Here is a 27,827-nt window from a genome sequence, read left to right as displayed (position 1 = left end):
CTATCAAGAGCTGTGTACCTGTCTTTATGGATATTCATGATCAGACCCCGTGGTCTTTCCACGGTTGAAGGACATCTGTATTTAAGGGCTAACGCTTCTCCAGAGACTTCTCAGTGGGAAGTCTGATCCAGCGAGAGTTCTCTCACGAGGAGAGAGCATTGGGTTCAAGCTGTGGAGTCTGGGCTTCTGAGTTTATCTTAGTTTCAACCCGCCCGCCGGGTTTTCCAGCATTCTGGCCTCAGGACTCGCAGCAACCGCGCATTTAGCGACCCAGGACTTGGCTCCTGCATCCAGGTTCCGGGTTTCCTCGCGTACTCTCCAGCTCCAGACTCCACAGCGCACGGAATCCGGATCCCAGAGCACGAGAGTCCAGTGTCCGGGTCTTCCGGGCTGCCCTGGTTGTCCCGGATCGCGGCGGCGGCGGCGGCGGCGGCGGAGGTGGCGGCGGCGGCGGCGGCGGCGGCGGCGGCTGAGGGACCCGCGGCCCCGGACACAGCGGTCCCGGCCAGGCGGGGCGGAGCGGCGCGGGGAGGGGCGGAGAGCCGGGGAGGGGGAGGGGCCGCGGCCCGGATGGCGGCCCGGGACGCGTAGCAGTGGCGGCTCTGCGGCCCGGGGCCCCGGGCGGGCGGAGGTGGCGGCTCCCGGGACCGGCCGCGCGGTGAGTCCTAAGCTTTGTGTGGAGCCGGGGCTGGGAAGGGAGGGAGGGAGGGAGGCGACGCTGAGGAAGGCCCGGCGCCGAGGGGCGCGGAGGGCGCCGGGGCAGCGGCGCCGGGCGGAGGAAGTGGGGGGTTGGGGGGGGCCGGGGCGGAGCGAGGAGGTGTGTGCGGGGGGAAGCGGGGTCGTTGCGTGGGTGGGGGAGGGGGCCCGAGGTGAAGTTCAAAGCGTGGCCGGGGCGGTTCGGGCTGACGGTGACGGTGCCCGGGGTAGCCTCTGGTCTGGCCAGGTGCTAGGGGCAGGCCAGAGAGTTTTCTGAGGCTCTGCTGAGGGGGGCCCCGGGGCGACCGGGCTCGTCGGGGACTCAGGGGAGCGTGGGGAGCGGAGGGATGAAAGCAGGACGTGTGCGCGGCCCGGGAAAGAGAGCAAGGTGGCTGGCTGGGAGCGTGCAGTCCGTAGGTTGTGGGTGTGTGCCCCTTCCCAGTCTTAGGTCACATTTACTCCTGTTCTTTTCTTCAAGATGGAGGGATCTCTGGGCCTGGACTTTAAACTGCTATCCCTGGACCCCCCGGGAGGGTTTGAGACCCTGTCCTGTGTGGAAAACCCACGCTGCCCTCTTTTCCCTTTATGTGTAATTACGGCTGGATCATCTCTGTGCTTTGCTCAGATTCTCCTTCCTCCCTCTGGGGTTGAGGAGGAGGAGACACATCTGACCAATTAATGTGTGTTTGTGAAACAGGCAGCGGCAAACAGTCATTTCAGCTTCTAGGAATTAGGCTCACACAGGGTGGAGAGAGCAGAGCCCTTCAGGGGGAATATTTCTGAACAAATCACAGATGATTAAATTCTCTCAGAAACCGCTTCCCACCTAAATGAGAGTGGGAAAGATGGGGGAGAAAGCCTGTTTGCAGCCATGTGTCCAGAGCCCCAGGGGTTGAGGAGAGTCCCTAAGCCCCCACAGGCCTCTCTTTCCTGTATTAGGCTTTGCTCTGCAGCCTTGAGTTAATTTCACCCCTGCTGCTTTGTCTTGGGGGAGGGAGTGCTGGTTTAGGCTGTTGTGAGGAGATGACTGTTCTGCTGCCACACAATAGTCGTGTCATTTTATCGGGAGTGCTACCCCAGGGCTGAGAACTGTTGCAGCAGAGATAAACCGGTCCCTCTCACCCGCCTATTGTGTACACAGTGAAGGTCATAGGTTCAAGTCTTGTCTGAGAGCTTTGGATATGCTCCATCTCCCAGGCTCCTCAGTGCCATTTTCTTCCTTTTCCAGACTGGGGCTTGCCATTGGAGGAGGCCAGACAGAAAGGCTCTTCTTATTTGAGTGAGGAACAATGCAGAGCTCACTGGCACACATTTTTCAAAAGAATAGAGGATGCCAGCCATGTTGTGCCTGCCTCTTTGGTTAGCCTGTAACTAAGTTGTGGAGGAATAGCATCTGGGATAGGCCACCCTCATGCTTTGTGGCAGACCTTTGAGGAAGAATACTGCAAGGAGAGGGTTCTATACTTACATAAAACATCATATTTAAATGTTTCTGTATAGAAATGGGGCACTCATGCAGTGATTTTTGTTTGTTCCCTTAGGAAAACCACTAAAGATCAGTGTAAGAGTAAGATTGGAAGTCAAGGACCAGTGCCCCCAAATCCCCTATAGGGACTCATTAGTTGGCCAGGCTGGCCTCTTAACTCAAAATCCTTCTGCCTCAGCCTCCTTATTTATTACAGTCATGCACCTATGCCCTGCATCCAAAGACCTTTTTAAATGGTGACTTCCTGGTCTATAATTACATAACAAAAAGGCCACCCAGTTTGCCTAAGACAAACTTTGAAAACAAAACTTTCCCTTTATAATTCAATTCTTAATGAAAGAAGATGAATCAGGTATTGTTTTGTGGAGAGAAATTTACCACAGAGAGGAACTGTTAAAAATATCACTTGGATCTAGGGGCATTAGAGAACACTGGGAAGAAACTTCCCCAGAAGAATCATATTTTTAACTGTGTCATGAAACTCGCCAAGCAGTGTTCTGGTACAGTTGTGTATGTGTGTGTATATATCCCACATATATACATATATATATGGCAATTATAGTGCATATATATATACATACATACATACATATCAATATTTGATACATATCAATATTAGAAAATAAGTTTTCATGCAAGACCTTAAAGAAAACTTTTAAAAGATTAGAAATAAGATTAATTGTAAAGGGGATTATATTCAATATGCATTGTACGCAGTAGCTACCCAACCGTTTTCCATAGTTTATCTTGAATAGGGACTTTAGCCTTTGGTTTTGGTAAAGGTCTTTCAAAGACAGTAAGTGCTAACTTTGGTCCTTCCCTCCCTCTCTCCCTCCCTCATCTCTTTAATAATGATGGCCTGCCACTTAGATGTTGGGACTTTGATAGGAAAGAACAGGTTGTTTTGACACTTTATTTATTTATTACCATTTTTCTGTCGGGAGCGGGGGAGGGGGTGTTAAAGACAGGGTTTTTCTGTGTAGCCCTGATTGTCCTGGGACTCTCTGTAGACTAGGTTAGCCTCGAACTCAAGAGAGATACCTACCTCTGCCTCCAGAGTGCTGGAATTAAAGGTGTGCACTACCACCTCCTGGCTCCTCTTAATTTTTGTTTTGTTTTTGGTTTTTTGAGACAAGGTTTTTCTGTGTAGCCCTGGCTGGCCTCAGAGATCCACCTGCCTCTACTTCTGGAGTGCTGGGATCAAAAGCGTGCACCACCACCTCCCAGGTCCACTTAATATTTTTGATGGTAGAACTGTCTTTAAGCCTTACCTGTTGTCTTAGGCTGTTTTCAACTGTATGTCCTTGGCTTCTTAGTATGTCCAGTTAAACTGAATTCAAGGGGTTTTCTTCTTGGGCTGTTGGCATTGCTTTCCTGGGTGGTATTGGGTACAAGTGAAGGCAGAGAGAGCCTCACATTAAATGTGCCTTGATTAGATTTAGTAGTTTCAGAATTGGACTCCTGCAACCAGGAATCTTACATGAATCTTTTGAGTGTGACCATCTCTTTAGACAGCATTTTGAATGACTATCTTTCAGAGGTCACTTTGAATTCTTCCCCTGCAGCCTCTTGGTAGGAAATATATCCTTGTGAGAAGTCTAGATAGCTGGACACATTAGTGCTTGTGTGTGGTTATGGAAGTATAGTTTTGGCTCTCAGTAGTAATATGTTGCAGTTAGCATATAGCAACTAAATGCCTGGAACAGGATACTTTGTTGAGGGGGTTACTGATTGCTCTGTTAGGTGGAAGTGCCACTCCTTAATGACTTGACTCTTAGACTTGTGCCTGAGCTCGGGCATGGTGGACGCCTTCTCACAGGAATATTTGTTCTCCAGTAGTTGGCCACTCTGCTCCCCTTCTCAACTTCTTTGCCAGATATCTTAGTACGTCTACTGCTCCAAAGGCAGCTAAGCAATTCTTAATTTTCATTGTGGAAAACCAGCATGCATGGGACTAATGCCAGGCACATGAAGCCACACTGAAATAAGGTAGCCTTTGGTTATGTAGCAAGTTTTCTTTTCAATAGCTTAATTCTCCAGACTTCTTTATTTTATTATTATTTTTATATAGACATGCTTTGTAGTGGACTACTTTATTTTTTAAAAAACATTTTCCTTTTTAAAAATAAAAGAACAACAATGAAAAATTTAATGGAATACAAAAACCACAGTGTGTTAAATAATATCTTCATATTACCTCTCTGATAAAAGTTGGTTGTGACAGGCAAAATGAAGACAGGTGATGCTGATTGGCAGGTTCTGGGTCCACTAAGTGTCAGTGAAGGACTCTTTTCACTAGAGAACAGGTAATTCACCAGAGCACCTGCCTAGCAAGGCATGTGGCATTGGCAGCAGCTGTGCAGCTGAAGAGGGATTATTGAGCAGGTGGCTGAAGAATCACATGCCACAGTGACAAGAAAATACTCAGTCCTGTGTGGTTTAGGCTCCGCTCACATGTGTGAAATTGCACTTTGTTTCCCGTTTCTTAATGCCTATTGTTGATTTGTGAGTGAAATGGTAATGGAATAGAGAAAAGAGATTCTTTTCTGGCCTACACGGCCCCATTGTACTTGTGGAAGTTCTGGCTTTATGCCCCATGAAAGGGAAGGAAATAGTGGTAATTCAGTGCTTCTAGGACTTGTTTATTAGAAGGAAATGGGAAACAGAAAATTCTTTGCTTTCTTGGTGATGAAAAGCTTCAGCCCACTGGGAGGATCCCCAGCTGGTGTTATGCAAAGGATGCAGTCGACTTTGCTGTGCTCTGAAGCTCCTTACCGAAGACATTTGCATGCTTTTATTTTACGAATGCCACTTCCTCCATGAAGTTTGCATTTCTTCAGTTTGCCTTCTTTAATTTTTAGGGATCCCCCAACCCCCAGTACCTTTATAATAACTTTTTTCCTGATCTTCCTAACATCACTTGTTAAAACCAGATTATCACCAGAGGACCAAACGATGTTAAAGAACTATTTCTGTTAAATAAAATAAAAGCAACTATTGCATTTCCTATGACTTGGAATAATACTTATATTTTGAGAATTTCTGAAAATTTCCTTTAGATTGTTATTACCACTTTCCATTAATACGATTTTCCTTTTCCATGTTCATTGAAGCTGTTTGCTGTCTCATCTCATTTTGAGATGGTGTCTTGCTATGTAACATGGGGTGGCCATGAACTCATGATCCTCTTGTTTCCTCAAGAGTTTCTTCAGCCTCCCAGAGACTGGGTTTACAGGCATACACCACCACCCTTGGTGCCAGACTAAAATTATGAACAAGTAACTTGACGTGTATTTTGTAATAATTTTCTGTGTTAGGTCACAGGCGACGTGGGCCTTCTCCTGTCATGCACACATACCCAGGAGTGGGTTTGCCCAGTAGAATTCACAGTATTGGTCAATAGTTAATTGAAAGGAAATAAACTATTAAGTGTTTTAAAGTCCAGATGTCTTTCTCAGAGAGAGAGAGAGAGAGAGAAAGAGAGAGAGAGAGAGCGCGTGCGCGCGCGCGCGAGCGTGAGCGCCAGAGGATAACCTTCTCTCCTTCCATCCTGTGGGATTGGGGATTGAATTCAGGTTGTGTGCTTGGAGAAGCGAACACTGCCGTGGGGTTTGTGTGAATTGTTCATCAAGCACCATGTCCTCTCCTGTCATTCTCGGTACTTTGATTCCTTGTGCTATTCTTCCTCGCTCATCACTCACCCTGTTCTTTTCTGAGGACTTCTCCAGCAGTGTGGAAACACTGATTACTGTCCTGTTATAGTCACAACCCAGCTCCTCCACCTCCTTCCCTCTCACCTCTTGTCTTCCTCCCCAACTCCCTTGCTCTAGCAGCAGTAGTTGATTGCAGTCTTGTGAGCAGCCAGATCAATGAGTGAGACACATCTAGATCCAGAAGGGCTGAGTTTTCATGATTCTCTTGCTGTTTGCTCTTGGATCAGAGTCCCAGAAATAAATGGCAGATCCTCATTAGGTCATATCTAGTCTAGGACTCAGGGCAGACCTTGGGTTTTTCTCCAGTTGCCGTGTGATATTTTTTTCTACTTTTTTCTTGCAGGTGAGAGCTGCCTGATGCTAGGCAAGTTCTGAAACTGCCTTATTATGCTCTGTGATATTAGTGTCTGGCCAACTTCTCTTGGATTTTATTCTTGTTTGATTTCAAAATAGTCTTTCAGCTTCAGTTGTTCTTGACTGTTGGCCTTATTTATGATTTCCTTTTGTAGTTATCCATGTCAGAAAGGTCACTCACTTTTCAGCCTTTTAGTACATCAATGTCAAATATTTACTTATTACTTATATATTTGCAATACTGAGGCTTGAACTAAGGTCCTCTCATATGCTAGATAATTAACCTATTACTGAGCTATATCCACAGCAGCTTTCTAGTAGTATCATTTTCATCGTGGCCACCTCTTAAGGAGGGGGCACATTTGATGGGCCCATAGAACATACATTCTGACATGGAGTAATTAATAAAGTAACTGAAAATATGTGCCAGGTTTGTATCCTTTAATTCCTATTCAGTATAAACAAATGCCTCTTTTTGTTAGATTTAGGGGCTACTTCTGTTCTAACAATTTTGTTTTGTCCATTTTTATTATTTGTGTGTATGGGTGTTTTGCCTGCATGTATGTATGTGTACCACATCCATGCCTAGTGCCGAGGGAATCCAGAAGAGGGTGTCAGTTTCAATGGTACTTCAGTTACAGACAGTTGTTAGCCTCCATGTGGGTGCTGGGAATGGAACCTTTGTTCTGGAAGAGCAACCCATGTTCTTAGCCAATGAGCCATCTCTCTAGCCCCTGTCTTTTTTTTTCCTTTTTTTTCCCTTTAAGATGGAGCCTCACAGTGTATCTCAAAATCACTGTGTACTCCCTGCCTCAGTCTCTTAGGTGTTGAAATTACAGACTTGATCCACCAAGCCCAGTTTTGTCTTCCTTATAGAGATGAATTTTGTTAGTTTATTTGGCTGTGCTGGGAATCCAACCCAGGATAGTATGTATAGTGCAGGTGTTGTACTACTTAGCTACAACTCTAGCCCAGGACAAATTTTATTCTTATTTACTTTTTTAGGTTTATTTTATGTGTATGAGTATTTGTATATATGTAATGTGTACCATGTGTGTATCCATTACCCTCAAAAGGTCAGAAGAAGACATTGGAACTAGTTATGGGTTGTTGTGAACCACCATGTGCGTCATGGAACTGAACCCTGCTCCTCAGCAAGAGCAGCAAGTGCTTTAAACAACAAACCTTCTCTCCAGCCCATGTTTATATTTTTTAAAGTCCTTTTTATTGACTTAAAAATTACATTTATTTATTATTTAATTTTAGTAGTTTATTGAGAGGGGTGTGTGGTGTGTACCACAGTGCACAAGTGAACTTGGAAGAGTCAGTTCTGTCCTTCCCCAGTGTGGCTCAAGGTGACTGAACTCAGGTTTTGTTAGCCTTTTGGCAAGTACCTTTACCTGCCGAGCCATCCTACCAGGCCCATGTTTTGTTTTTGTTTAGCTTAGTTACAGTTAAGATATTGTCTGAGCTGATTTTACACACATACGCACACGCACACACGCACATGTGCTATATTTATTTATTTTACTAGTGTCAGTTTTCAAAGCATAGAGGGGGAAAAACCCACAATTGGGAGTCATAATATCTGGGTTCTAATTATTGCTTTGCCTCTTGGTTGTGTGACCTTGTGGAAGTCACTTTTTTTTTTCTTGTTTTGTTTTGTTTTTCAAGACAGGGTTTCTCTGTGTAGTCCTGGCTGTCTTAGAACTCACTCTGTAGACCAGGCTGTCCTAGAACTCAACAGAGATCTGCCTGTCTCTGCCTCCCGAGTGCTGGGATTAAAGTTGTGCGCCACAACGGCCCAGGAAGTCACTTTTTTGTTTTCATTTTTCTTATCTGTAAAGTGAACACATTGGACGAGATTGTTATGGTTCCTTTTGGCTGTAAGATTTCTAGCAAGAGAAACAGTGATGGAAAAACTGGTCAGAAATGGTTTATGTGAGTAGTTTTTTATGGCTGTGTCAAAAGTAGTTATTGTTCAGGAGTGCTAATGGGTATATGTTTAGTTCTACCTCTTAACTCCTGTTTGCTATGTCTAAAAGGCTATACTTTTTTTTGTTTTTTTGGTTTGTTTGTTTTTTCAAGATAGGGTTTCTCTGTGTAGTTTTGGTGCCTGTCCTGGATCTCCCTCTGTAGACCAGGCTGGCCTCTAACTTAAGGAGATCTGCCTGGCTCTGCCCTGCCTAGTGCTGGGATTGAAAGCATAAGCCACCACCGCCCGGCCAGGTTATACTTCTTATTAAGCTTTAAAAAAATGTTCATGTATTTATTTTAAATGATTTATTTATTTTTATTTTATATGCATTGGTGTTTTGCCTGCATGTATATTTGTGTGAGGGTGTCAGAACCCCTGGAACTGGACTTACAGAGAGTTGTGAGCTGCTTTATGGGAATTGAACCTGGGTCTTTTGGAAGAGCAGTAAATGCTCTTAACGGCTGAGCCATCTCTCCAACTCCATTAAGCCATTTTTTGGAAGGGTAGTATACTTTCATTATGCGGGCTCACCATTTTGCCACTTAATATCTTTTTTTCTTTTCTTTTCTTTTTGAGACAGGGTTTCTGCCATGTAGCTCTGGCTGTCCTGGAACTCAGATCTATGTGCCTGGCTTCCAAGTGTTGGAATTAAAGGCATGTGCCACCACACCAGGTTCACGTGCGTCTTTTTAAGACATGGGAGTAAAAGACACAGGGTGCAGAAAAAGGACAGCATTTACTTCGAGGAAGGGAAGTCCTATCTGGAAGGGCTTGCCTGGTATCAGCAACAAGTGACTTCAGGATGCTGCCTGATATTTTGCATATGAAATCTTTGTGCTTAATGGACCTGAATGTGGAGGCTAGTTGGGTGTTTTTCTGTCGAGACAGTTAGTGAAAACCTACTTTGAGGTAATTTCTTGTGACTGAATATGAATTACTCATGATGTTTTGTTTAGAAAATGAGATGATGTGAGTTTTTTTTGTTTTGTTTAGTTGCTTGGGGCTCAAGCCCAGGGTCTTGTGCTTGCTTCCCACTGAGTTATATCTTGAGCCCTCAAGTAATGAAAGGGAATAAAATTGCATAACCAAGTTATTTCCCCAAATTAGGATTTTAGCAGCATTTTCTAGATAATCCTTAGATTTGGAACTTACAACAGCAGCTGTTTTTGTTGTTTTATTTTGCTGTTTGTTAAATATTATGAAGATGATGGTCTTTTAATCTTTTGTTGTTAAGGGGAAAGCACACAGTGGTTATGATGTCTTTGCGTGTTGGAAGTAGCACTCACTATTTTAAATTTGTCCTTAACCTGATTGGTCTGGAAGAGGAATACTTGGTGGACAGAACTGTTATTTGTTTTAGATTCAGTAGAGTCATGATAGTGCATTGCTTTATCTGCAGCCATCTGTAGCATGTGACTGATTTTCAGGCAAGCTAATGGTTATTTGGGAAGTGTTTCATTTAAATGTGTGATTTAAAATATTTTATATTTTTATTTGTTTATTTTGTTGTTGTTTTGAGACAAGGGTTCACTTTGTAGCTCTGGCTAGCCTAAAACTTGATATTTAGACCAGGCTGGTCTCAAACTTTTGATAATCTGCCTTCTGAGTGCTGAGCTTACAGTAATGTCCCAGCATAGAATTTTATAATTAGTTTTATAGATAGGTTTTTATTTTCTTTTTATAGTTTAAAAAATATTTATTTTATTTGCGAATATGTGTATGAGTGTGGGTCTGTGTGTAAGTGTGTGGAGAACAGAGGCATTGGATCTTCTAGATCTGGAGTTACAGGTGGTTGTGAACTGTCTGACGTGAGTCCTGGGAATCAAACTCCTCTGCAAGAGCAGAGTGTGCTTCTAACCACTAAGCTGTCTCTCCAGCCCCTCTCCCCTTTAAAGATTTTTAATTACTTTTATTTATGTATTCATTTTGTGGGTGCTTATGTCATGGCAGGCATGTGGAGGTCAGAGGACAACCTACAGGAATGGGTTCTCTCCTTCTACCATATTGGTATGGGGGAGGGGGACTCAGTTTGTCAGGCTTGGCAGCAAGTACCTTTGTCTGCTGAGCCATCTCTCTAGTACCTATAGATAGATAGTTGTGTTGTTTTAAATGTCATGTGGAGCAGAGGGAATTGGATTAGCAAATGGCCAGGTAGTAGGTACCACACAACCTAATCAGACCACAGCATGGACTCCAAATCCCTATAGTTAGGGTACATTGGGTGCTGGTACCACATTGCATGCTGTTGTCTGTCTTTTCTTAGGCTGTAGGTTAGTATTTGTAGAGGAAGGCAGTGGTATTTGCTTTACTCTGTTAAAAATACAGCTTACAGGTTTTTGGTATGTTGTCAGCACTATTCCTAACATTTCTAGGTGGCATTTTGTATCTGATTGGGGAAATTCTGTCACATGAACTGAATTGGACATTAATGAGTAAACCGTGTAAACTTCAGTTACAAATCCTGAAGTTTGGTGTGGTGCTTTGGTCAAATACTTAACCTTGTTCTAGAGCAAGGTTTGTTTCTAGAGCAGAGTCTTAAAGAATGGTATCAGAAATAAACCATAATAGAAGAGAAACAAAATTGTGAAATCTAATGAGGCTCATAAATCTAGATATATAGGAAAAAAACTATTTTCCTACTTGGCTTCTGCTTTAATAAGTACTTGCAGTTCAAAATTTCTGAAACTTTGATCCTTTGTTACTGTTCTTCCAATTGCTGTAACTCAGACATCTCACCTCATCTAATCACTCACCAAATTGTCTCTTTTCCATTTACTTCACTTTTTTATTTTAATGTGTACTGGGTGCCCATGCCCATGGAGATGGTCGGGGGATTAAATCCCCTGGGATTGGAGTTAACAGGGTATAGGGAATCAGACCCAGATCCTCTAGAAGAATATCTAGTGCTCTTTACTACTGAGCTATCTCTCCAGCCCCCTTTACCTCACTTTTTTTTCTTATCTGACCTAGCTCAGGTTTTCAACTTCTATACATTTGTGCAGTAATCTCATGGCATTGTTCTTTCTATGTTCTGTACTACATGGTGCTGCTATATATTTTTATTTCTTGAGTACTTCGTGTGTAGGCCAGACATGGTCCCTTCCCTGACCTATTGAGACCTATAGTCTAGTGGAGGAGATAGGCAACTAATGACTATATAATTATGAATCGAAATGCTCTAAAAGAAAATCATTTTGTTCTAGAATAAGTAACACAGAAAACCACCATGGATTTGGGGGAGGCTATTTTATTTCTTTAAATTTTAAGTATTTTTATTTTATATGTATGAATGTTTTGCTTGCATGTATGTCTGAGCACTACCTGCATGCCTGTGCCTGATGACCACAGTGAGAAGAGGCATCAGATCCCCTGCAACTAGAGTTACAGATGGTTGTGAGTCGCCATGTGGGTGCTGGGAATCAAACTGACTCTTAACCACTGAGCCGTTGCTTCAGCCTTCCAGCCTTGTGTTTGTTTTTTTGTTTTTTTTTTTCTTTTTATTCTTTTGAGACAGTGCCACTATATATCCTTGGCTGGCCTGGAACTCTTTGATCAAACTCAAAGGGATTTGCTTGTCTCTACTTCCTGAGTGCTGGGATTAAAGGTCTGCACCACTATGTCTAGCCTAGCATATTATAATTTGGCACATTTTTTTTTCCTTAAAAAACCTAACCCACTAGCATAGACCAAAGTATAAAACTATTTGCCAGGCTGTGGTGGCGCACACCTTTAATCCCAGCACTCGGGAGGCAGAGTCAGGTGGATCTCTGAGTTCAAGGCCAGCTTGGTCTACATAGTTAGTTCTAGGACAGCCAGAGCTGTACAGAGAAACTCTGTCTCAAAAAACCAAAATAAATAAATTGTTTTAAATTATTGTGCGTGGGGGCTGGAGAGATGGCTCAGCAGTTAAGAGCACTGGCTGATCTTCCAGAGGACCTGGGTTTAATTCCCAGCACCCACATGGCAGCTTACAACTGCCTGTAACTCTACTTCCAGGGGATCCAGCACCCTTACACAGACATACGTGTAGGCAAAACATCAATGTACGTAAAATAAAAATAAATAAATCATTAAGAAAAAAATCCAAAATAAAAAAAATAAAAGGTCTCTCTTGTTGAAGTAGAATCTTTTAAAAAATTATTGTGCGTGTATGTGTAATAATTTTAAATTATCGTGTGTGGGGGTGTTGATTTATGGTGGGTAGGTACCATTGTGTACATGTGGAGGTCAGAGGACAACTTTGTGGAGTCAGTTCTCTTCTACCTTTACATAGGTTCTGAGGATTGAACCTAGTTTGCCAGGCTGTGGGGCAAGTGTCCTCTACCCACTAAGCCATCTTGCTGGCTTCTAGGCTTATTTCAGAGTGTCTCAATCAAACGTGGCCTTCCTCAGCTTTAATTCATGTTTCAGTCTATCCATATCTTTTTATAGCCATCCCAATGACTTACCCTGTATTTTTTCAGTCTTTTCTTTTTTCTTTTCTGTTGGAATACCCTTCTTCTCTGCTTCCAAGGCATTCACATCCACAGTCTGTCCCTTCCTTCAAACTAGTACAATTCTTAGTCTCTTTCCTGAAGCCTTTTGTTACCCACATTACTTCTCAGTCTATCTCCAGAACTGATTTCATTTTTCTCTATGTCTCTTTAGGATTTTTTGAGGGGATGGTGGCTCAGATCTCTATTAGAGTACTTTATCATATGCTGCCTTAAATGATAATTATTTGTGGATGTTTTTTTCTTCCTGCCTCATTCCAAGTTCTGTAAGACAGCAATGTCTCCTCTGTTCTTTTGTCCCCATAATTCTTAGTCCAGTGCTTTGAATATAACTATGCATAATTAATGTTTTCTGAATTGAATTAGACCTAGACTTTGAAAAAAAGAAACTTCATGTGTTTTTTTTTTCAAACTCCTTTTGTACTAAAACAAATTCCATTCAACGCATTTTATGCCAAATTGAATAAACTAGGAACAAGACAGACTGTGAATGGCTTAAGAAACCCTTCTGATTCAAGGGCAGGCTTTGTTACCTTACGGCCTATAGCATTGCCCACTCCATGTGTCCTAACTTGGAGGAGTGTGTGCAAGGTGGGCCAGTCACAGGAACCAGTCTGGTTCTGCTAGAGAATAGTATTGGGTACTCTGGATCTTGTTGACCTTTTTAGGGTTTTGTTTGTTTCATTCCATTGGATTCCTGCTATATGTGAAATACTGTTCTAGCTTCCTAAGATCTGTCAGTGAATAAAGTAGACCAAGACAAAAACCAGCCACCAATGGACTTTACCTTTGTGAGTGAAAAGGTTTTGCTCTGTAGTGCAGGCTGGCTTTGAAGCATTCCTCCTGCCTCGCCTTCTGCAGTGCTGGAATTACAGGCTTGAGGCACCAGGCCCAGCAGATTGTATCTTTTAAAAGGAGATAAGAATAAGCATAGTAAGTAATTACATAGTATTAAAAGGTTGAGAAATGATGTAAGGGAAATGGAACAGGGTAAAGTAGGCTGGAAATGTAGAAGGGTTAGATGGGTCAAGTAGGAGGTTAAGCAGCTTTTAATAAGATTGGTTGATGCTGGTGTGTTCCTGGATGGTTATAGACTCCTCAGATTGATAGCTGCCTTTCTGCCCAGCAGAGAGAAAGAGGCAGTATCTCCAGTTGTTCCAGAGTCCAGCTGACTGAGGGGAAGTAGCTACTTGTTAAATCTTTTCTGGGGGCTGGCATTCCTGGAAGTTAATCACAGTGACAGTTGCACTCAGTTGTGTCTGGAAGACACCAGGAGTAAGAGCGGTTCCCTGAAAATGGGATTTGCTCAGCTGCTGAGTAGGCCTTGAGTGTCTGGAGTTGTGGGTAAGTAAGGCCTCTGAATTTTCTTTTTTCTTAAGGGGAAAAGGCCAAAAATATGACCTTCCTTCTCCTAGTGAGGCTTCAGCAAATTTGAGTTAGTTTTTTAATCTTTTTTTGATTTGTTTTGTTTTTGTTTTTTGGAGACAGGGTTTCTCTGTGTAGTTTTGGTGCCTGTCCTGGATCTCGCTCTGTAGACCAGGCTGGACTCGAACTCACTGAGATCCAGGCTGGCTCTGCCTCTCGAGTGCTGGGATTAAAGGCGTGTGCCACCACCACCTGGCTAGTTTTTTAATCTTTCAAAGAACATGCATATGGCCCATTCCTATAATCAAAGCATTTGGGAGGTGGAGGCAGGAGGACCATGAATTGTAGGTCAGCTTTGGCTAGCTTTGGGCTGCCTCATGAGTTCTAGGCCAGCCTGAATTACACAGTGAGACCCTGCATCAAAAACTAGTGCAATGGCCGGGCGGTGGTGGCGCACGTCTTTAATCCCAGCACTCGGGAGGCAGAGCCAGGCGGATCTCTGTGAGTTTGAGGCCAGCCTGGTCTACAGAGCGAGATCCAGGAAAGGCGCAAAGCTACACAGAGAAACCCTGTCTCGAAAAACCAAAAAAAAAAAAAAAAAAACCGAAAAACAAAACAAAAAAAAAAACCGAAAAACAAAACAAAAAAAAAACCTAGTGCAATGGCTCACGGGCTAAAGACACCTGCTGAGTTCAGTCCCCAGTACCCACACAATGGAAGGAGTGAACCAACTCCTGCAAGTTGTCCACAGATCTGTGTCACATCTACTCAAACCTCCTAATCCTTTCAAAAAGTTCCACTCTCTGGTGACTAAGCATTCAAATATATGAGCAGATGGGGACCATTTTTATTCAAACCATCACAGTAGCTGAGGTACAAGGCAGTATTAGGGCCTGTTTGGCCTATTTTTAATTATATATACCACCAGATTGTACAGTTGTAGTGTACTAGAAGACTTATTAGTCATTTTGCCAAAATAGGTTATTTATGACACGTAACATTAGAATATGTTTTTGGGCCCAGGAGGTCAAATACAGGGCATTATGTGTGCCAGGCAAGCATCTTACCCATGAGTTGTAGCTCCCAGCCCCTAAAAATTCTTTAACTCAGATCCATGCTAAGAAAAATGTGTTACTTTTAGGCAACTTGTAGGCTCTGATGTTGAGTTTCTAGGTAGATTTCACCCCCTTTTTTGAGGTTATGCTATATCTAATACTAAAAAAGCTACACATCCTCAGAATGTGTAAGTGGTAGTTCCAGGTCATCCAGAGCTACATAGAAATATAATGGATATAGAAAGATTTAAAAGTTATAGTATTTAGCTGGGCGTGATGTCACATGCCTTTAATCCCAGCACTTGGGAGGTAGAGGCAGGTGGATCTCTGTAGGTTTGAGGCTAGCCTGATCTATACAGTAAGTTCCTGGACAGCCTGTGCTATCTCAAACTTGTTTCAACCCCACACACCAAAACAACAACCAACTAACATATTTACAGTATTTGAAATTCATGTTAAAGCAAAGGTCCATACAAAATAGATAGTTGCCAGGCACATGCCTTTAATCCCAGCACTCAGGAGGCAGAGGCAGTTAGATCCCTGAGTTCAAGACCAGCCTGGTGTAGAGCATGTACCAGAACAGCCAGGACTATACAGAGAAACCCTGTTTCAAAAAACCAAACAGAAAAAACAAAAACAAAAACCCAGAGAGTTATTTGATAGTCTTAGAGGCTTTGGGGAGGGAAAAGGAGTCTTGAAAAATCACAGAAAAAAACAATTGGGTGCAATCTAGATATTAAGCAAAAGCAAAAACAAATTTGACATTTCTTTTTGTATAATTGAAGGTAAAGATTGATTGATTGATTGATTGATTGATTTTTTTTTTTTTTTTTTTTTGAGACAGTTTCTCTGTATAGTCCTGGCTGTTCTGGAACTTGCTTTGTAGATCAAGCTGTCCTGATCAACACATGGGTTATATAAAGCAAGACCCTATCTCAAAAAAAAAAACAAAAAAAAAACCAACAACAACATAAAAGAGCAGATGACTTGGCTTGAGGAAGCAAAGGCACTTGCTTTGCCATATCTGACAACCTGAGTTCAAGCTCTAAAAAACACATGGTGGAAGAGACCTGGTTCCCATAAACTGTCATCTAACCTCAACATGCACATGCCTACACAAGTAGAACTGCTGGAATAAGTAGTAATAGATGTTATCTGTGCTTTTCTTTGATTATTCCAAGAATGCATACATACATTCATATGCATGGTCATGCCATGGTACATCCATGACAGTAAGAGAACAGTTTGTGGGAGTTGGTTCTCTTCTTCTATCATGTGTGTCCTAGGGATCAAACTCAGGTTGTTAGGCTTGTCAGCAAGCGTCTATACTTGAACCATCTTGCCAGTCTGTTTTTTAGGTTTTGTTTTTCCCATTATATCATGAGAACAATGGTACAGTGGCTGCTGCTTTTTAAGATGTTACCTCCAAACATCATCTTGATGACCATAAATTCTATATAGAAGCTTTTAAGTAATGGCACTGATCTTGTTTAACATTTGAATAAATACTTTTATATTTTTAATTGTTTTCATTTGTATTTGTGGTGGGGGGGCTCTAGTTCTGTGACATACATGTGGTCAGAGGACAACTTTGTGAAGTTAGTTTTTTCTTTCTACTTGTATGTTTGTTCCAGGGATTGGCTCAGGATTTTTATTTACTGAGCCATCTTACCAGCCTAATAAATATTTTCTCATTTTTTTTTTTCTTTAAACAGGGTTTCTTTGGAGCCTGTCTTGGAACTCGCTCTGTAGATCAGGATGGCCTTGAGCTCACAGAGATCCGTCTGCCTCTGCCTCCCGAGTGCTAGAATTAAAGTCGTGCACCACCACCGCCTGGCAATAAATGTTTTTCATAAGTGAAATATTAAGGGTCTGAAAGCCAGGCTGTGGTTGTGTATGCTTTTAATCCCAGCACTTGGTAGGCAGAGGCATGCGGATCTGAGTTCAAGGCCAGCCTGATCAACATAGTGAGTTCCAGGACAGCCAGAGCTACACAGAGAAATCCTGTCTTGGGGAGGGGGAAAAAAAGGAAAGAAAGAAATATTAAGGGTCTGGAGATCTGGTTCAGTTGGTATGATTTTTCTGTGACATAAAGCTTTGCGGGGGTGGGGTGGGGTTGATATATATGCAGGTGTGTGCACAAGCATTCTATCTTATTCCTTTAACGAAGGGTCTCTTTCCGAACTTGGACTCTAGCAAGAGTTTTTCGCCTAGACTGGCAGCCAGTGAGACCAAGCAATTCTATTCTGTTTCTGTCACGCAGTACTTGAGTTACAGGAGTATTGGGACCATGCTTACATAACAAGCATTTCTAACTGCTAAGCCCTCTCTCTCTCTCTCTCTCTCTCTCTCTCTCTCTCTCTCTCTCTCTCTCTCTTATTTAATGAGACAGGGTCTTGTGTAGTTCATGCTAATGGAAACTCACTGTGTAGCCAGAGATGACCTTGAACTCTCTTTTAAGCTCAAGGACTATTTTATTGGCATTTAAAAGAAAAATAGTATAGATTAGGTAAAAATCCTGGCAGTCACTATGAGGAGAGATAGAGAAAAAGTCTTACCTTTTAAGCTCAAATGGAATAGAAAGAGAGATAGCTTATTAAGGAAGGAAAACATGTTCCCAAGAATGGAAGTGGGCTATAGTGAGCTGAGGAACAAGCCGGGAAACATGACCTTGAGTTTTTAATCTTCCTGCTTCCACTTTCCTAATGGTAGAATTATAGAAATTCACCACCAAATGGACAAGAACTTTAAGCCCTTTGAGATTTTATTTCAGAAATATATATGAGTGAGATGAAACATTGGTGAACCTCAGTGTGCAAGAATTGAATAAAAAAATAAGCAGAAAGTCTCAAGTACTTTCTCAGGATGAGTAATTTCTAGCTAACAATGGTAACTCCCAAATGAAACTGGAAAGTCTGGTGAGCGATTCCTAGAAAAATTGGGTCAATGTGCTGCCAGAGAAATAATGCTGGGTATCATTAGGAACAGAATCAGAACTAAACAAAAAAAGTTTCCCTCTACATAAAATTAAGACTTTTTTTAAAATATGTGGTACTGTCTTGTTCTGGTTGCAAATACTTCGCAGAAATATTGACCAAAGAATGTGAAGATTTTAATAACATCTTGGGGGGGAGGGGGGAAGGGGGCGCGTTAAAGATTTTATACTTCGCAGAATTAGTGACCAAAGAATATGAAGATTTTAATAACATCGTGGGGGGGAGCGGTTTAAAGATTTTATACTTTGCAGGATTAGTGGCCAAAGAATGTGAAGACTTAATAACAATGTGCTGGGGGTGGGGAGGTTGTTAAAGACTTTTGTTTTATTTGTATGTGTATAGGTGTTTGCCTGCACACACACACACACACACACACACACACACACACACACACACACACACACGCTGAATCTGTTTCTGTTGTTGTATATATGGTTCCAAGGCTGACCACTGCATTGAACAGCCAGTGAGGAGGCTCACTTCTACCAAAGGCTAACTCTTTTCCTCCCAGCAGTCATTAGTTGTCTGAGTTCTTTGTCTAGGGGTGAGCCCCGCAAAAAAATCTCCTTTTTTCACATTAACATGTCTTTTTTTTTTCCTTTGTTTTTTTTTTTTTTTTTTTCTTTTTTCGAGACAGAGTTTCTCTGTGTAACAGCTCTGGCTGTCCTGAAACTTACTCTATAGACCAGGCTGGCCTCAGACTCACAGAGATCTGCCTGCCTCTGCCTCCTCAGTGCTGGGACTAAAAGTGTGTGCCACCACCGCCCAGCTAACACGTCTGTTGATACTGCCATTGTTCCAGTCTTGTGTATGTAGCCATTTCTAGGAGAGACTGTTTCACAGTTGGTATCCTGGTATCCTGGCTCATACAATCTTTGTACCCCCTCTTGTGCAAAGTTCTCTGAGCTGTGGTGTAAATGTGTTCATTGGGTCTGGGCTCCCCATGATCTGTTGATCTCTGCCTTGTGTCCAGTTGTGGTTTCCTGTGATGATCTCCATTTGCTGAAAAGAGAGCCTTCTTTGATGAGGGGTGGTGGCTAGCTACACTTAAGGAAAGGTGGCCCCTGCACAAAAAGCTTGATTTTTATTTTTATGTTTATTTTATTTTATATGCATGGGTGTTTTGTTTGCATGGATGTCTGTGCACCACATGCCTGCCTGGTACCTGTGGAGGTAGCCTCTGGAAGTGGCAATAAGAGTCCTTTACAAGAGCAGCTAGTGGTCTTAGAGCTCTCTCTTGAAGCCCTACTATAATGTCTTTTTTATTACTTAGGAACAGCTCTGTTGAACTAAAAGTTAGGACACTGACGCAGAGCTTATGCCATAACCAATAGACCTGGAGGAGAACAAAGCAAGCCAGACGACTTTGCTACCAAGGGAGACCAGAAAAGGATCTCTGTTATCAGGAAACATTGACTAAGATTTGTAAATGAGCAAAGTCAATGCAGAGTCTCCTGCAGAGTTAAGGTGTGAGCTCCCAGATCTCCAGGAATTATTGGCTCCCACCAAAATGAGCATGCCAGTATTAAGAAATCTGAGGTCAAAACACAGGACATTTCTTGTGAGAGCTCACACTGCTTCAGAAAGGGTCCTTTCTTGCTATATCTTCATGTGATGGATGGAGCAGAAGAGACTACCCCCATTTTTCCCCTCTCTTTTAAACATGGGTTCTGGGGATCAAACTCAGGTTATGTCTAGTGATTTTACCCACTGAACCATCTTGCCCACTTCCAGGTCAGGGTTTTTAAAGACAGGGTCTCACTTAATCCTGCCTCCATTTCCCAAGTGCTGGGTTTATTACTAGTTTTGACTGCTTAAAGTAGAAAACTAGGGCTGGAGAGATGGCTCAGAGGTTAAGAGCACTGGCTGTTCTTCCAGAGGTCCTGAGTTCAATTCCCAGCAACCACATGGTGGCCCACAACCACCTATAATGAGATCTGGTGCCCTCTTCTGGCCTGCAGGGACACATGCCGGTAGAACACTGTATACACAATAAATAAATAAATCTTTAAAAAAAAAAAAAAAAAAAAAAAAAAAAGAAAACTAGAAAACGTAGATTTTCTTTAGTTGTTGTTTATACAAACTAATAGGTTTCTTTATGGCATTTTTATGCACATTCCTTTTTCTGGTTTTTGAGATGGGTCTCACTGTGTAGTATAGTGTTGGCTAGCCTGGAACAGTATGTGGATTGGACTGGCCTTGAACTCAAGAGATCCACCTCTGCCTCCACAGTGTTGGAATTAAAGGCATAAACTTCCACTCTTGATTCATACTCCATTTTGATTGATGCCCACCCCATCTCCCTGCCACCTTTCCACCTTTTATACTTCTCCCCCAGCATTCTTCTCTTTATATGTATGTATGTGCTACACTTGCTGCCACTTTTCTTAAAACCTTTCTTCCTTTCTCGTGTTTCCCTTTCTAGTTTTATGGCCTCTACCCACACTCTCGTGTAAATACACTTATATAAAAAATCATAGGGCCATGCATGGTGTGACACACACCTTTAATTCAAACATTTCGGAGGTGAGGCTGGTGGATGTTTCAGTTTGAGGCCAGCTTACACTACATAGTGAGTTAAATAACTAAGTGAATGTATACACTAAAACAGTTAGGTTCTGTAGATGAGAGAGCACATGTGGTATTTGTCTTTCTGAACCTTACAAACTGTATAGTACAGTACTGTAATATTGACATTGTTCAGGTTTACTTGCATCTGTTTGTGTACTTACGTATATGTTTACTTAGTTCTATGCATTTCTTTAAACTTTTATTATTGGTGGGGAAGGGTCATGCACCTTGTGGAAGTTGTTTCTCTTCTTCTACTGTGTGGTCCCAGGGATTGAACTTTAGGTTGTCAGGCCTAGCAACAAGTACCTTTACCTGCTGAGCCATCTTGATGGCCCATCATTTTCCTTGTTAAGACAATGGCATCTCGTGTAGTCCAGGTTGGCTTCAGAGTCACTCTGTAGCCAAGGGTGGCCTTTACCTCCCAAATAGTAGGATTACAAGTGGCTATCACCATGCCTGACTAGTTTTATGCCATTTTATCATTGGAACGTAGTAGTGTACCCAATACCATAGCATAATGGTCCCTCATAGTATCCTTTTATAGCCATATCTACCTTCCTTTTGCTGTCCCCACTTCACATCTTCCACAAAAACTGTGTGTGTGTGTGTGTGTGTGTGTGTGTGTGTGTGTGCTGTTTTTTGTTGTTGTTGTTGTTGTTTAGCACTGGAGATTGAACCTTGTGAGATGGTTTTTCTCCTATTTATCTTACTCTTCCAAGCATGGAGTGGACAGACTTTCTGAAGGAAAACCAGGGGAGCTTTATCTACCATGCAGGAATAAAAATGCAGAAGGGAAAGTAGGATACCAGAATGCCAACCTCGTGAGCTCACAAGTGTTGCAGCTCTGTGCCCTGGCAGGCTTCAGGCGCTAGCCAAGAGTGTCAGCACATGTTACAAAAACTCTCTTGGTTCTCAGAACGCTGGCCAAGAGCAGCCCCTCGCAGAGCCAGTCAGCAGAAAACAGGCCACTGACAAGAACAGCAGGTCTTTTGTTTTGTTCTGTTTTGAGACAGGGTCTCTCTATGTAAGCTCAGGCTATCTTGGAACTCTCTATGTAGATCAGACTCCAGCTGACCTTTAACTCAGAAATCTGCCTGCCTCCGCTTCCAAGTGCTGGGTTTAAAAGTGTGTGCCACCACATACAGCTAGCAGCAAGTCTTGAAGGCTGAGCAGAAACAGATTCCTTCTAACCATTCTCAGCCTGTGGGTCGGCCCTTGGATGGGGGGAGTGGTCAAATTATCCTTTCACTAAGGTTGAGTATCAGATAATACTGAATATCAGATATTTACATTATGGTTCATGACAGTAGCAAAGTTACAGTTAAGAAGTAGCAACGAAAATAATTACATGGTTGGGGGTTACCACAACATGAAGAACTGTATTAAATGTCGCAGCATTAGGAAGGCTGAGAAACACTGCTCTAGGGGGAGCAGGTGCAGTGTCTCTTGGAGCTAGAGCCGTGGGAACTCAAGCAAATTCCCTTGCTGGAGGCAAGTCTTCAACAGATATGTTTCTGACCAGCCTTGAGCACTCATCTTTCTCTGAAGAGCTGGAGTCAGCTGAGAGATGGACTCTGAAGCCTTCTTTTCTTCTGCCTCTAGTGATAGAGCAATTAGAAGAGTATCTAGAGCCTGCACATTGTTATATAGAGCTAGATGGGCCTTGATTGGCTGAATGTATGTGTATGTAAATGAGGTATAAAATGGGACAAATCAGGAAAGAACTGTCAAACCCTAGAGAGGGAAAGAGAAAACCTGCTAAAACCTGAGGGTGTTCTAATTTAGGATGACTGCTCTAGTCCCTGTCTCCAGCCTTCAATAGCAAAGCACATGTGGGGAAAGTGGAAAGCAAAAGGTCAGAAAACACCATGGTTTTCCCATTGGCTCCAGTTGACCCAAGGCAAAACCAGCTTGTTGTGCCTGAGGTTTGAGCTTGTTTTCAGCTGCTAGAGCCTTCATTCCCAGCTGCTTGCAACAGTTGCACTCTCTACCCACAGCAGTCCAGTTGTTGTTTCAGGCTATGTAGCCTGCTGCATTGGTGATGGGGGTGGGGAATCCTGCATGGGTTCCACTCCAGCCAGGATGTTTTGTGCAGCTGCAGGGAGTGGGCACCTGGCTGTCAGAAGGTTTGCAGCTCTGTTGCCTATGTTGGAAGCTGGGGTGTTTGCTGCTGGGAAGATCCCGTTGACTTTGCACCCAGGGTTTTTGAGCCCCCGCTACTGCTTCAGACTTGCTGAGGGTCCCCACCTACCCTGTCACTAGGATATCGCATATGCGAGGTACTCTTATCACTGAGTTATTTTTAAAATCTTTATTTATTCATTTAATTCTTATGGCATTTAGCCTGCAAGTATGTCTGTGTGAGGGAGTTGGATCCATTGGAACTAGAGTTATGGACAGTTGTTAGCTGCTATGTGGGTGATGGGAACTGAACCTGGGTCCTTTGGAAGAGCAGCCAAATGCTCTTAACTATTGAACCATCTCTCCAGTCCACCCACTAAGTAGCCCTGGTTGGTTGGAAACTGCTATGTAGTCCAGACTATGTAGTTCTGGTCTTGAATTCAGAGTTCAGCCTCTCTGAGTGTTTGGATTAAAGATGAATACCACCATGCCTGCAAAATGCACAAATCGTGTGTACATCTTTTGTTTAGCCACATAACCACAAATCAATACCCTGTGTAGGACTTTCCTAGTACTCTACAGTGTTTGCTCATGCTTCTTCCCTTTCAGTGTTGACCTTCCAGACATGACAAGTATGACAAATATATGCTGTTAAGTCTGATAGAATTTTTATATTTATTGTATATTTAAGTATATGTCCATTCTTTTGTATGCTAACTTAAAAATTATTTTTTCTTTCCTTTACAAAAAATTGTTATGTATATGTGTGTTTGCTTGCATGAGTTTATGTACACCATGTGCATGCAGGAGCCCACAGAGGCCAGAAAAGGGCATTGGATCCCCTGGAACTGGAATTACAGACAGTTGTGAGCCAACATGTGGGTGTTGGGAACAGTCCAGCAAGTAAGCACTCTTAACTGTTGAGTCATGTATCCATCCTCTAATTCCAATTTTATTTATTATTATTTTTTGAGACAGGTTCTACCTGTGTAACCTTGGTTGGCTTATGTAGATTAGGTTGGTCTAGAATTCAGTTATTACCTGCTTCTGAGATTAGTCATATGCCACCATTTTTTTAGAGTGTATACAGCCAGTCTTCAATTTTTAATTGGTTAAGTTAGAACTTTTTGACTTTATGATTATGAGAAATATAAATTATAAATTCTGAGAAATTTAAGTTGCCAGGTAGTGGTGGCGCATGCCTTTAATCCCAGCACTCGAGAGGCAGAGGCAGGCGGATCTCTGTGAGTTCGAGGCCGGCCTGGGCTACCAAGTGAGTTCCAGGAAAGGCGCAAAGTTACACAGAGAAATCCTGTCATAAAGAACAAAAAAAAAAAAGAGAGAGAGAGAGAGAAATTTAATAGGAGCCATATTCCAGACCCTATCTTAAAAGTTAGAAAGTGCCAGATGGTGGTGGCGTACGCCTTTAATCCCAGCACTTGGAAGGCAGAGGCAGGCAAATCTCTGAGTTAAAGGCCAGCCTGGTCTACAAAGCAAGTTCCAGGACAGCCAGGGCTGTTACACAGAGAAATCCTGTTTCAAAAAACAAAACAAAAGATTTTTTAAAAAGTGAGAAAGAAAGCAAACTATATTTCAGAGTATGATTTTGATGTTTATCTGTATTTGGATTGGCAGTATGTGGTCTACTACTCTCAGGATTTTCAGGAAACTGCTGGCGGGGTGGGGGGTGGGGGGGTTGCAGCTCTCAGTAGCCACTCAGTCATGGTACTAAACAGTTGTACTTTATTGGTATATTGTGGGGTTTTTTTTTGTTTTTTTGTTTTGTTTTGTTTTTCGAGACAGGGTTTCTCTGTGTAGTTTTGGTGCCTGTCCTGGATCTCACTCTGTAGACTAGGCTGGCCTCGAACTCACAGAGATCCACCTGGCTCTGCCTCCTGAGGGATTAAAGGTGTGTACCACTACCGCCCGGCAGGTATATTGTGTTTTAAGTTTTCATATTCAGCCTGAAGATGAAGCATACTAACTGTATTTTGGTCATGAGGAGATTACCAATTTTGGGTGGCTGTATTGGGCTATAACCTCTTGTAGGTCAAAGAACTATCTCTACATGGGGGTTCACATGAGTTGGTTATGTTTAGAACATCTGGTTTTAGAAGCAAGTATGCATAGATGAAGCAGAAAGTTAACAAAATACTAAAGAACAATTAAACATTTTGAGAAGCCTGGAACCTACTTTGTTTTGTACTCTTCCCACAACGGGTTGTTGTTGGTGTGGTTTGTTTTGCAACAGAGTCTTACCATGTGTCCTAGTTGCCCTGGAACTTGTTATAAAGCCAAGGCAGACTTCCAGTTTATGGTCCTCTGGTCTCAGCTACCCGAGTGCCTGGATTATATGCATGTACTATCATGCCTTCCTCCCCCATCCATGGTGTTAGAGCTGGAATTCAGGGCCTTATCCATGTCCCATACAGTGGGACAAGTACTCTCCTACTGAGCCTAGCTCCCTCCTACATCCAAAAATAATAATAACACCATTTTTTTCTTTGAGGAAAATATAAAGGGCTGGATAGCCCTTAAATTACAACAGAAGCAGAGTAGCAAAGGTTTTTGTTGTTGTTGTTATTTCAGATAACCTTTGCCTTCTGCTTTTTGGCCTACTTACAGGTCTTGATAAGCCTTTCATATATGGGTCAATTCCACCAAGTAAATCTCTGGAGAGTTGAGACTGAATTATTTGCAGGTTTAGTATGCTGTTTATCTTGTGTGAGATACTTATCCTGGCAAAAATGATATTGACAAACAACCAAGGATCTGTACCTGAGCTCTGTTGAATAGCTTTGTCCTGGTGGAAATGTCAGTTGCTCGTGCGAAATGAAACAGGTCAAGCCTCATAATCTTTGTCTGAGAATAGAAGCTTGTAAGGACCATAAAGCTATTCATGAGCTGCAGCTTAGAAAGACTTGGAGACAAAGGTGCTGCAATTTTACTCTGCTGTCCTTATGTGACACATGGTCAGATGAGCCCAGTTGATTGGATCTGTCTTTTCAAATTGGTACAGTTAGTGTGTTTTTGTGGGGGGTTTTTTATCGTTTTTCAAGACAGGGTTTCTCTGTGTAGCTTTGCTTATGTGACACATGGTCAGATGAGCCCATTTGATTGGATCTGTCTTTTCAAATTGGTACAGTTAGTGTATTTTTTTTTTTTTATGGTTTTTTGAGACAGAGTTTTTCTGTGTAGATTTGCGCCTTTCCTGGAACTCACTTTGTAGACCAGGCTGGCCTCGAACTCACAGAGATCCGCCTGCCTCTGCCTCCCGAGTGCTGGGATTAAAGGCGTGCGCCACCAGCACCTGGCTAGTGTATTTTTTTTTTTTTTTTGGTTTTTCGAGACAGGGTTTCTCTGTGTAGCTTTGCGCCTTTCCTGGGACTCACTTGGTAGCCCAGGCTGGCCTCGAACTCACAGAGATCCGCCTGGCTCTGCCTCCCGAGTGCTGGGATTAAAGGCGTGCGCCACCACCGCCCGGCGTATTTTTTTTTTAAGCTAACTTCATTGGTGATATATGGCAGAGAGCTATGTTACTTGAGGAGATGACACAGTTCCTTTGTTATAGTAATTAATGTAATAAATTAATGTAATGTAAGGAAGAGACCTAAAGGGAAGCTGATTGTTTTTCTCACAGAGCCCTGTGTGGAAATCCAGGTGATTAGTAAGTTCTCCTGAAGTGTGGCAGGTGGAGAGGGAGATGCCTTACTCTTCCATCTGAATAAACTCAGGATGGTTTACATGTTGTACTATCCTTGCCACAGGCTACCTGAGATGATGTGATTTCAGTGCAGCATCTGGAATTCAGGGAACATAATATAGTGTGATACCCTTCTCAGCAACTCCAGTGTATCCCATTGGTTTAAGTTCTCTATGCACATACCCATATTGAACTTCACACAGTTTTTATTTGAAGGCCTGTCATGTTAGGGCGACAATCGAGTGGGTTGGAAGAGCTTGGTGAGAGAGTCCAGATGGGTTAAAACTGTGAGCTTTGTACATTGAACCTGAGAGATTTTTATTTTGAGGTGCTGGGAATTGAACCCAGAGCCCTATGCATAATAGTTAAAGTACTCCATCACCGAGCTGTGCCCCTAGCCTGGGCCTGAAAGATTTTGAAACAAGATAGAACCTGTCAGTCATTATAGTAATAAGGTCTTCTGAGTCACATCTGGAGGTAGGAATAGTGTGGGATTGTTATTTTATTAGCATATATTAAATATGCAATCTGTTTCATTACAATATTTATATATATATATAATGTGTTTATATTTATACCTACTTACCTTTCCCCCCCCCCCCCAACTTCGTTGATCCCCTTCCTATTCTCCCTTTTACTTTGATGTCCTTTTTTTTTCTTCTTTGGCTTTTTTTGTGAACCAAGGAATTTAATTAAAGTTACTTATATGAGCATCGGTTAGGGGTTATTTAGGGAGGAACGGACAGCTTACCAGTGGCTACACCACCGAAGAAATGTCCACCTCCACCTCCTGAGGATGATCTTGAACTTCTGGTCTTCCTGCCTCTACCTCCCAAGTGTTGATTACAACCCTCAGTTCATGGGGTGCTAGAGATTGAACCATGCCTTCTAGGCAAGCATTCTTGGAGGCCTATGCTTTAACCATTGGGTTACTGAGACTTAAGGGCAAGCATTGTAATAATAACTGAGTTACATCCCAACTGGCTAGGAATTTTTTTCGAGACAGGGTTTCTCTGCGTAGCTTTGCGCCTTTCCTGGGACTCACTTGGTAGCCCAGGCTGGCCTCGAACTCACAGAGATCCACCTGGCTCTGCCTCCCGAGTGCTGGGATTAAAGGCGTGCGCCACCACCGCCCGGCTAGGAATTCTTTAAAAGGAGAACATGTATCAGTCTGTAGAAGAAGAAATGATTGTCATTTCCTTTCATAGGACTCAAATGGCTATCAATACAATCTATAATTTAATTTGTTTTAAAACAATTTTAGAATTTTTTCTTTATTTTTTAAATTTGTTTATT

The 27,827-nt window shown here is 42.5% G+C and overlaps 1 protein-coding gene across 2 annotated transcripts in view; it reads left to right on the top strand.

The window, feature by feature from the left end:
- Positions 1-551: 551 nt before the first annotated feature.
- Positions 552-27,827, top strand: part of Znf609 (zinc finger protein 609) — a 147,803-nt gene continuing 120,527 nt past the window's right edge. For both annotated transcript variants that reach the window (XM_059268131.1, XM_059268129.1), the window contains exon 1: positions 552-658. The gene's annotated coding sequence lies outside the window, so the exon portion shown is untranslated. The remainder of the gene's footprint in view (positions 659-27,827) is intronic.

This window comes from Peromyscus eremicus, chromosome 7 (genome assembly GCF_949786415.1).
Source record: "Peromyscus eremicus chromosome 7, PerEre_H2_v1, whole genome shotgun sequence".
NCBI classification, from domain to species: Eukaryota; Metazoa; Chordata; class Mammalia; order Rodentia; family Cricetidae; genus Peromyscus; species Peromyscus eremicus.
The sequence above is the reverse complement of the archived record's forward strand: the minus strand, read 5'-3'. Positions and strand labels throughout refer to the sequence as shown.